This window comes from Nycticebus coucang, chromosome 15, assembly GCF_027406575.1.
Source record: "Nycticebus coucang isolate mNycCou1 chromosome 15, mNycCou1.pri, whole genome shotgun sequence".
Classification (NCBI taxonomy): Eukaryota; Metazoa; Chordata; class Mammalia; order Primates; family Lorisidae; genus Nycticebus; species Nycticebus coucang.
The window spans coordinates 62,483,485-62,494,832 of record NC_069794.1 but is presented as its reverse complement, the minus strand read 5'-3'; positions in this window follow the sequence as shown (position 1 = coordinate 62,494,832).

The window sequence follows — 11,348 nt, the reverse complement described above, 5'->3', positions numbered from 1 at the left end:
TTGGAGAGCAGAGCATATCTCAGATATCCGTGTATCTTCCCTACTTACATCTCCAGGTACACAGGGAGGATGGATGAAAAACCTCATTAAGTACTTCCCTTTCCGATTCCCATTTCACAAGGATACCAGAAAAGGGCATTAACGTATGCCCTGGTCAGTGATGCCTGGCACAACTTTTAACCTCTTACCTCTTTCCACACCCTTTCTTTATTTCAAGATATTTCTAGGTAGTAAATATAATGAAAATAAAATCATAAGAAAATTTAAGCATTATTTTCCAACTTTTGATACCATCTCATGTATATTCACTGAGAACCAAAGATATTTCAGGGTCAGTATCCTGGCCCTTCTTCTGCCATCTGGTGGAGAAATAGGGAAGCAGTGAATTAAGTCGTGTACTCTTTAGCGTTCCATCGCAGAATCCATAAACACCATCAGTCAGCAAATGTTTAGGAGGGTACTGTTACTATTCATTATTATTATTCATCACAGTACTCATAGAAACACTTGGCACCACTAAATTCTATACTCATGAATCAGCCACACTTGATCTCTGTCCCCAGAAGGACTGATGAAATATTACATAACTGAAAGCTCCCCTACAGCTTAGTTATTTTTTAGCAATCAGTTCAACACTCAGGGCAAGGCCAGAACTCTTTTAAGGCGATGAGGCTAACACTTCACTCATGTTAGTAGTGATCTGCTTCAGAATGATATTCTGGCCCCATGATGTTCATGCTTTTCTAAACACTTCTAAAAAGAAAGAAAGGGGGAAGGAAGAGAGAAAAGGGAAGACTCTCAAAATAGGAAGACTATCTTATGCCTTACAAAGAAAAAAATGACATTTTAGGTAAACTTTTTATTAAACCATTCAAGAGTGCCCCCCAGAGATCTTTTTATGAGAAAAATAATATCCCCATGAGCTGTCTGCATTTTTGTCAAATTTATTATGATTTATAAGGCATGGAGAGCAGAAATATGATAACAAACATCCATGCCACAGATTTGGAGAAAGCAACAGCCTCCTCAAATTAACTCAAATGAAATGACTTTCTAAGCCAAATTTCCCCATGTATAGCCAAACCTGAATTCCCATATTCTTGCCAAAACCCACAGAAAAAAGGCAGCCGTAAATCATGTAGGAAATACCATAGTTGTTATTAAATGTCTTATACATTTCATGGAAGCCTGGGTGTTTATGTCGATGGATTCTGGCTGAAGGCACTCACAACCAAGGACCATGCTGTTTTATGCTGAAAGTGGCTATTGGCTTGGTCCACTGCCACACGCTCTTTGGTTTTAAAGAAGCATTCAAATCTAAAAAGGCCCCCATAGTGTTCCAGAATCATTATCCAGGGTATAAATAGAGAAAAAAGTAGTTTTGAGATAAGCAATACCATCTTAATGGGGCTTTCGAAGAGGCTGTGGAGGTTAGTGAATACCCAGCCCTACTCCCTGTCTCCTCCACTCAGCACCCTCTAAGCCAGTGGTTCTCAACCCTCCTAATGCCGCAATGTATTTTCATTGTTAAAAGGGGGTTGCGACCCACAGGTTGAGAACCACTGCTCTAACACAAACCTAGGGGAAGCATCCACTAGAAACAACTATAAGCTTAAAGAGGGGAAGAAGGGCTCCGTCTTGGACACTGCTGATTGTAAGAACCAGGGAATATATTTTGAATATATGCTGAATATGTGATACTTTTCTAAACAAAATGGAAATTTATGTAGTATCAAAATAGGTTTTCAAATACACCCTCTAGGGTTTTGTTTTATAGCTGTTTCTTTACTCCAGCTTCCTCAGCCATCGCCCACCCACCTGCCCACCCACACACACATATCCCTGTCTGTTATGGCAATATGAAAAGTCAATGCCATTTCACAATTGATTCCTACAGAGTTTTTTCCCCTGCAGAGTATCCACAAGGGAGTTCATGTGACATTCTGCCTATAAAGGATGGGTTTGGAATTCACAGAAGAGTATTAGTGATCACCTGGAGCCAGTATGGGTTTCTTTATCTGAGGTTACATCTGTCTAAACCCGTGTCTTTCATTGCAATTGGTACTACAGTGCAAGTGTGATGTATCTAGATGACAGTAGAAAATGAAGGAGAAAATGAGCTGAATCCAAAAGCATTGGATTGGGGATAGATACCCAAAGAGAGATGATTCTATCAGAAAGCCGAAATATTCCTCCTTTTTTACATTGTAATTAATAACTGGAAAAAATACAGAAGGCATACCTGCAGAAACTTGTCTGATAAACATTCAACTGAGTATGCTCTCGATGACAGGCCACATGCAAAGGTTCCATTGGGGAACGGCAATATAGATGGACAATGGAGAAAGTCTGACCTCTTGGAGCTTAGATATTAAACAACAGAACCACAAGCAAAATCCATGCCGACATTTAGTGGGTTAAGTTAATAAGGAACATACATGATGTTCTGCACTCAGGATCAAGAAATAGAAGAAGAGGAAGATGTAGCTTAGCAACAGTCTCAAAAAAACCTCAGTGGTTTGAGATGACCAATATCGGGTGACAAAGTGACATAGCTCCTCAAAAGACCAGTGCAATCTCGGGGTATAGGACATAGACATATGAAAACAAAACAAATTGGCAACCACTACTGATACCAAAGTGGTGTTTTCTCCACTGAGCGCTGCACATTAGTGAGGTTGTTAACAATCAAACAGGTGCCACGCGAGAGATCTGCTGAGCTGGTGCTGGGCTAGAAACTAGCAAATGTTCCCTGAGTGTCTGCTTTGTTTCAGTCACTATTTTCCTGGTGAGGATAAATGACACAACAAACAATCCTTGCTCATGTGGAGGTGACCATTTAATCAGGAAAGAAAAGAAAAAGAAATAGCTGTAAGACACCATACTAATAAAAGCTACTTCATAAACTGCCAAAAGCTACATTACACGAAGTACATTGGAAAGAACTAGGGTTTTGATGTTTTGACTGAAAAAGGGAAGACAAAAGGGACACACCCAAATGTCTTATTGACATCTAAGAAGGAATTTTACCTAGAGAGAAGCTAAATATATTCTGATGGGCCCTAATGAATAGAGTGACGGCCAGTGGGAGACACAATTCACTCAATATATGATCAGACTGCCTCTAAGTCTAGTCATCCCAAAGGAGATCAAGGCCACTGTGAAAGAAGACACATTCGCAATCAGCTGACCGATGCAGAAATTTCACAACTGCTTGGTCAGAGTTGTAGGTCCCTGGCTCATGGGACCAACCTGTGTCATTCCTTTCTTTGTAGGCAGCTGTATTGTCACCTTGTCTCACTCAGGCTATGGAGATAGAACGTCTGTCTCTTTAACTGGAGTGTGAACTTGAGAACACAGACTGTGGATAGTATTGTGTCTTCCCTCTTTAGCAGGGAATTAACAAAGGCATTAATAGGCACTTAATAAATGTTCAATAGACAGAATTAAAGCATCAGACTTGAGAAGTTTACCATCAAGTGTTTCTATAACTTGCACGTATTTCAGGGCATGGGTTACAAGAAATCTCCATTGCTTACTTGAAAATTCCAACTGGATCTCCCTCAAATATTTAAAAAACCAAGGTGAAAAAAAGTAACTATTTTCCCAAAATAATTGTTCTTCTTCTTCTATTTAATATCTTATAAGCTGGCCTTATTATCCACTTAAGCAAGGGACCTGAGCCTCATTCTGGCTGGTTTCCTCTCCCACTGACTTGCATCAATCTCTCTAATTCCTGAGTAGTTGAATAAACTTTTCCAAAACCATCCTCTCCACCCCCTGCAGCCTCAGTGCAGGCTGTCCTCATTTTTACCTGGTTTCCTAGTCAGGAATCATTCAGTCACGAGTGATGAAAAACTAACTCAAGTTTGCTCGAGCAAAAATAAATTTATTGCTGTATGTAACCATTGGCGTTCTGGTTTCAGACACAGCTGGATCTAGGTTCTGGTTAGGTGCTGAAACAATTTCAATAAAGCTCCATTTCCCCCATCTTTTGGTTCATTTTTCTCTAAGTATAGACTTAACAATTAGAGGGTCCTCTCCAAGTGGCAGGAAAGATGGCCTCTGAAAGCTGCAAAGCTACATTCTTTTACCTTGAAGGGGGGAAGAAATCCCATGTCCAGGAGTCATAAATTAAATTTCACTAGAGAAGTCTGATCAGTGCTGCTGGGACAATGTGCCCACCTGGACCCATCACAATGAACCAGAGATCAGGACTGTAATGGCCTGGGTCTGGGTCATATATCCACCCATGTGTGATTGGACCAACAATGAGAAAAGTGTGATTGTCTTCCAAAAAAAAAAAAAAAAAAAATAGCTGTCCTCACTAGACACACTCTTCTGACACCTGCCTAATTACTCCACGTCTCCTACATTCTCAGTTCACATTGTTCATTGCTGAAAGAATGACCTTCCTAAAGGGAAATTATGATTCTCTACCTCCCCTCCTGAAAACCCTTATCTAGCCTCCTACTAGCATGAACAATACAGTTGAAACTCATTAGATCCTATCTTACAAGGGTATATGTGAAACTTGGTAAACGGTCTGTGAAGCTAGTGAATGATGCCCCATGATCATATCAATGTACACAGCTATGATTTAATAAAAAAAAAAGAAAAAAATAAAAAATAAAAAAAGATCCTGGCCCTTCCCCCCCAGTGGTATTTCTCCCTAGGCCCTTCCCCTGGGCAAAGCTCCAGCCACCCTCGATTGGGTGCAGTTTCCCAAACACACAAGACCATGTCATGCCTGCAGTCTTTACTCCCAGTGTTCCTTTTGCCTTCCTCCCACTAATCCACAATCCTGCTCATCTCCTCCCAAGGGTTCACCTAAGTGACTCCTCCTCTAGAAAGCCTTTCTGCCTCCCGCAGGTGGCATTTATCCATGTGTGCCCCGTACCTCCCACCCAACCCCTGTCCCCTTAGCTCTGCATTTACTTACATGCTTGTCCCATCTAATAACCTATGGCCTCCTAGAGGACAAGGATCAAGCCTAATTCACCCTTATGTTTCTGGTAATTTCCTGCCAATAATAAGCACCTAATAAGCCCCTTTAAGAGAGAATGAAAGGAAGGAAAGGAGAAAAGAATAAAAGGAGGAAAGGGCAGGGCCAGTTTGCCTAGGTTTTGTCTTTTCTTTCCAGATAATAATTTTGAAAGTTATATTCTGGGTAAAAGCTTCCGCCTTCGTTGTCTAAATCACATAATGAGTAATAGTGAGAATTTTAGTCCCAGTCTCAGTGGAAGGCAGAAGCAGGGAACACGGGAATAGGGGACAAAAAGGTGACCTTTTATGGTGTGGACCAGGGTAGCCCAGCCACATATCCCACCCACACAAGAAGGGAGCTGGGTCCCAGCACAGGAAGCGCCCTCTGAGTAATGTGCCGTAGCTGCCTGCTTCTGGCTTACTTCTGACTGGGTAGTCATGTGGAGAAATGAAAAGGTGACCCAATTCCCTGCCGAAAGCATTTCCAGTCATAACTCTGAGTGTCTTTTAATTATACCTGGACACAGGAACTCTCTCCCAGACGTAACTAAAGTCCCAAGTGGACTGTCATGGTGGCCGTAAAGATTTATCTGAGTCGTGGTGCTCTCCAGAGCCTGACATCACACCGATCATTAAGCAACCTTGCAGAGGAGAAGCTGGGAGTTTCCATGACAACCTGCACTGGGGTGCCACAGAGCTTGGTAACAAGAGCATTTTATTATAGGTCATTAAGGGTAAAAGGCTTCATTTACATTTTTTCCTGTAAAATCTTGTTATTTCAGGTGTTGCACTCCATCTCTGTCTATGCGGTTCTTCTAGAAAAAATCATAGATGTGGGTTATTAGGTGGAGAAACCATAGCAGGCTCCAGGGAACCTAAGCCGTGCAGTGTTCTGTCGAGGAGGACAGCTCTTCGCCGTGTGGATGAGGGGTCCAGAGGACCCAGTGTTCTCCGAAGCAGAGCATTCTTACCCGGAAAGTGGAGTCCTTTTATTGTCTGTTCCCCTGGGCTGAGTCACGTGTTAGGCTGGTGCTGGTGAGGATTCCAGGCTGCTGCAATCTGCTAATGGGTCTCGACAAGTCTGGCCTCACTGCTCCTGACCTGCTTCGGCTCCTGGCTCAGGTGGCTCATGTTGCAAAGTGACCAAAGCACAGCACATGGCATTTTCTATCAGCACACACACTTAAAGCTCTGAAAGGCCACGACCCTCTGTCTTCCTCCCCCACCCCCTTGTTGTCTGTGTTTGGGAGCAGAAGAGTGGTTCAAACCCCTTCAGTGTCTCACAGCTCGGGCCCCTGGCCAGCACTGCAGGCTGACCTGGAGCAGATGGATGATGGTTTCTGAGCTGTGAGCACTGTGTATTCGGAAAAGAGACCCTGGAAGGTCACTCACTTACAGCTCTCCCTGCTACCTATGATTAAGGATATGAGTTCTACAGAGGCAGTACCACCCATTGCCACAGGATAGGCACACACTTCCAAACTTGTGTGGCCTAACTACAGTTAATCAGGCTTTTCTGAATGCTCTCAAGCCCTTCATCATCAAAAAGACTATTAGGGTCTTTTTTTTGTTTGTTTTGTTTTGAGACAGAGTCTCACTCTGTAACCCTGGGAGTCACAGCTCACAGCAACTTCAAACTCCTGGGTTTAAGACATCCTCCTGCCTCAGCCTCCCAAGTAGCTGAGACTACAGGTACCTACCACAATGCCCTGCTAACTTTTTTATTTTTAGGAGAGACAGGGTATTGCTTTTAATCAGGCTGGTCTCAAACTCCTGAGCTCAAAGAATATACTCACATCAGCCTCCCAGAGTGTGATGATTACAGGGGTGAGCCACTGTGCCAGCCGCCTGTGGGGGTCTTTGCCTCAGGATGATAGCTGAGAACTGGAGACAAGCAGCGAGGAGGTCCAACCCTTACATTTTCGGAGCTAATTTAGTACCTTTAGGAATATGTGAAATGCTTCCCTGTTTAGAAAACCACTTGCTGAAATGCGTGAAACTATGGGCATGTCATTGAGTTACTCTGTGATTACACTGGCATTTTACCCCATCCTCCGAGGATGGCGGTAATTGACTTCAGATGACCCAAAGTAGAGCACTGGCCAACAGGTGGGTGATTGTCAATGCTTTGCTTATAAAGAGGATGCCATAGAATTGCAGGCTTATATTTTTTAACAAACAACAGTTTAAAAAACCCTGTTCCTCCCCTTCTAGTTCTTGGAGCCAGAAAACGTGAGTTTTTGTATCAATTTTCAATCTTTTTACCATAGAATTAAGGCATCTGTAATATGAACAGTGTGATCTCTTCTATTCGGGTTGAGAGACACAAGGCAGAAGTCATCTGGAGAATGTCCTTGGGTTTCCTGATGAGGCAGAGGAGAGAGCGGCGAGCACAGTCTGACCTCCTTTTGAGTGGCTGAGCCAAGCCACAGGACCACCAGCATTCCCTCAAGCCCAGAAGAGGCTCCTTAAGGGTTATGACAAAGAGCTTATTTCACAAGTTGCTTTTCTTGCCTCACCAAACGTCTAGGCTAGATTAGATATGGAGAATGAGTCTGTACTATAAATACACAATATTAGGTACACAAACACATACAGAACAGAAGTGAATACGAGTTTTAACTGTAGTTTTATACCAGGTAGCTGAAAGGGTTGCAGCTACATGATATGGCAAACTCATCCTTAAAAGACGTGTAATTCAGGAACTCTCTACTTCCAGGGGCAAATCTTCCAGCTTCTTTAGCTACCTAAATCAGTGAGTATACAAATAATTAGAGTTAAAGGACACAGCTCTGAGGATAGGGGTTTCACAGTCAACTCCCAACAACTGGATTAAAAGATTGAGTCTAATCACAAATTGTTGTCCTAAATCCCCTCTATGAGCCCTGATTTTTACAGTTAACTCTTCTGAAGGGTTTACAAATGAAGAACTGTTTTTCTTGGATAGAGATAACCAAATAGAAAAGGTATTGACACACAAAATTTAATTCTTTATAACCCATGTTGTTTCTGCTATCTATTTGCACATCAAGATAACGTGTTTGATATAAAGTTTGGGAAGGAATTTGTATGTTTAACATAAACAGAACATACGCAGGTCAAATTTGGGGAATGAAAACATTTTAGGTGTAGTAAAGAAAAAGATCAAAGAAGAGGAATTGAAAAAGTTGAATAAAACATAATTGAATAAAATGGAAAAGTCTTAAAAATTTAGTGGGGCTTGTTCCTTCTGAATGTGCCCTTCCATTGTATATTTTTGGTTTCCAAATAGTAAAACAAGTATGATGACACATATTGCGAAAAATAACAATGGGTTGATATTAGAATGGCTTAAGGAAAATGAACTTATCTATTATATCCTAAACTATTAAAAAGTAAAATAATCCTGCTCTGAATCAAAGGACTGAGCCATCCATAGACAAGTCTCAGAAAAGATTCCTCCTTCCAAGTTATTTCTCTTACTATTTTGTGAAGAAAACTCTTACAACTTTTCCGGGACTCTCTCTCCTCAGTTACTGAAGAAATAGTCACCTTGTCCAACTTTGAAAAGCTGCCACACTTGTCATTTAGCACTGGGCGTTTAAAAACCCAAAGTGTTGGGTGGTGCCTATGGCTCAAAAGGGTAGGGTGCTGGCCCCATAAGCTGGAGGTGGTGGGTTCAAACCTAGCCCTGGCCAAAAACCGCAAGAAAAAAAAAAAACCCAAAGTGTTATTGAAAATGAAAATTTTGGTTACTTCAGTCTTTTGGCCTTGGCAAATAGTTACTTGAATGACATTTCATTCTTTAAAAAAGAAAATTCATACCCGTTTGTGAGAGTAACCTTCAGCTAACGCCGAGTCCTGGTTTGACATTTCCTTTTGCGCTGCTCCCTTCAAACCTCCTGATTTCATACCTCTGGCTACTGTGTGACCAAATAACGTACGAACAGTCCACTTCCTGAGTGTGAGGAATTCTGTTCTTTGGATGAGATGGTCAAAAGTGTCAAAACAGTCCTCTTATAAGAAATCGTTAGAGGCTAATTGGGAGTCTGTGCTGAAGAGGCTGTTTAAGTCACAGCAGTCTCCAGGGCTGATTCACAAAGAGATCTACAGTTACAAAGTCTCAGGCCCTCAAAGCAGAGTAGTGGGGTTTTATTGGTTTTTTTTTTGTTTTTTTTTTTTTGTTTGTTTGTTTGTTTTTGCAGTTTTCGGCAGGGGCTGGGTTTGAATCCGCCACTTCCTGCATATGGGGCCAGCACCCTAACCCTTTGAGCCACAGACGCCGTCCCGGAGTAGTGGCTTTGCATTGTTCATACAGAGCCTGAGTCTCACGAGTTTTAAGCCTTCACAAATATCATCTAATGATTTTCTAGCACGTTGGTAAACTAGTAGGAGGCCGGCGTACTGGCCATGGGGCACGGACAGCGATGCTAAGCCTCTGCCGTGGATGTGGTGTTTAGTGATGATGCATTAAGCCACACTCTCTTCGTTTCATCTTTAAGGATCTCAGCGGACATCCCTGAGTTGATCATACACATTAGTCCAAGTCACACTAGTAACATCAATCTGAGGAAGGTCTTTGATTTGTTTTAATACCTTTTAATTTATTCTCCATCACCCATCTTATTCCCTTCCCCACACTAGCAGAAAGGCATGTAAAAGCATGCCCTGTCCTTTCAGGACCACTATATGTAAATGTATGCATTATGACCCCCAAATTTTTCCTTGGCAATATACCCCAAAGAAAAGCTTGTACAGACTGGCAAGGCACTGTGTGTGTCTTTGTTCATCACAAGGTTGTTTGGGGAGTAGGAATGAGCTGGAAGCCACCCGTGTCCATCAGCAAGTAAAAAGCTGCATAAATTATGGCATATACACATGGCAGAATACTGTGTGACAGTTGGAGGTAATGAATTCTCATAGAGTAGCATGAAAAATGTATGAAACAGAATGAGATCTAGAACACAATGTCACTTATGTAAAACTTTCAAACCATACACATAAAACATGTACCTCAAGACACGTGTTTCTCTCTTTTTTTTTTTTTTAAGGAAAAAAGTAGATGTAACTGATTGATTAAGAACGAGGGAAGAAGGAAAAACAAAAAGGATAAAGGGAAGAGAAGGGAAAAGAGAGTGGTCTATGGATACAATTTATTAAATATGTACCAACACAATGGTATATACTTTATACCCATTTTCTTATTTCAAATTTATTAATGACTCATGAGGTAGATAGTGCTATTTCCTTTACTGATAATTGAAGCAAATAAGACTAAGAAAAACTACCTAGCTTACACAAGGTTTCAGTGCTAGATAGTGACAGAGACAGTTTGCAAATGTAAGAAATCCAGACCAAGTCACCAGGCAGCTAAGAAATCACTTCATCTCTGGAGAACTGTGCTATGGTGGGGTCAAGTTCATTCATTAAGAATCTTCCCACAGCTACATTCCTCTGGTATGATCTATGTCAGCTATCAATGGTTAATTGTTTTTGCTTTTCAGGTATCTAGGTTCCAGAAAGTGAGCATTAAAAGTGGAATATACAAGAGCAACAGACATTGATGCATTCTGCTTCCTAAAAATACATATATTCATGTCCGATTTATACTTTAGTGTTCATTTATTTAGTTAGCATGAATGATAGCTAAGAAACAAATAAGCCCTGTCAAAATATAATTTCTTAATGTGGAAAAGTAAGAAAATGGTTCCACAGTAGGGTAACTCATCTGCTATTACTATATCTGGAAACCTAGCTTGACCCTACCTATTGTTTCTCTTTAAACGCCATAGATTCTTAAGCTTCTGAAAGCATGTGTTAAGTTTCTTATTCATATAAAATACACTACAGTTGACCTTTAAAATATTAAAGAAAAATGTTAATTAACTAGAATAATCAATTAAATTTTCTTCCCAGAAGTTCTATGGGATGTGTCCAGGTTGCCAGAGATTAAATTTAACCATGATTAAAATCTCTTGACTATAAATATAAGTATCAAATATAAATATTTTTTTAAGTCCATAAATCCAGGTGGCACACTTATCATTGATTTGAACTTCTGTTTGCTCTGTAATTGCTTAATGGAAAGGTTTTTTGATATCACTAGCAAAGACAGCACAAAAGCTGCTCTGATCAATGAAAGAAACCAGGAGAAAGGTGAACAGGGTCACTCTACTGACACTGCAAAATAATATAAATGCTTGAGATTTTCACTTTTCTATTAAATATGTTCAGTGTCTCATCCAAAGAGAGAAGTACAAAAGTCAATTAGAAGCCATGCCAGCCATCTTGGATGCGAATCTGCCATGTTGACTCCTGATTTTACTTTATTTACTGTCCTAGTGTAAAAGGTACACTCACTATAAATCCTGCCTCTAGAGCAG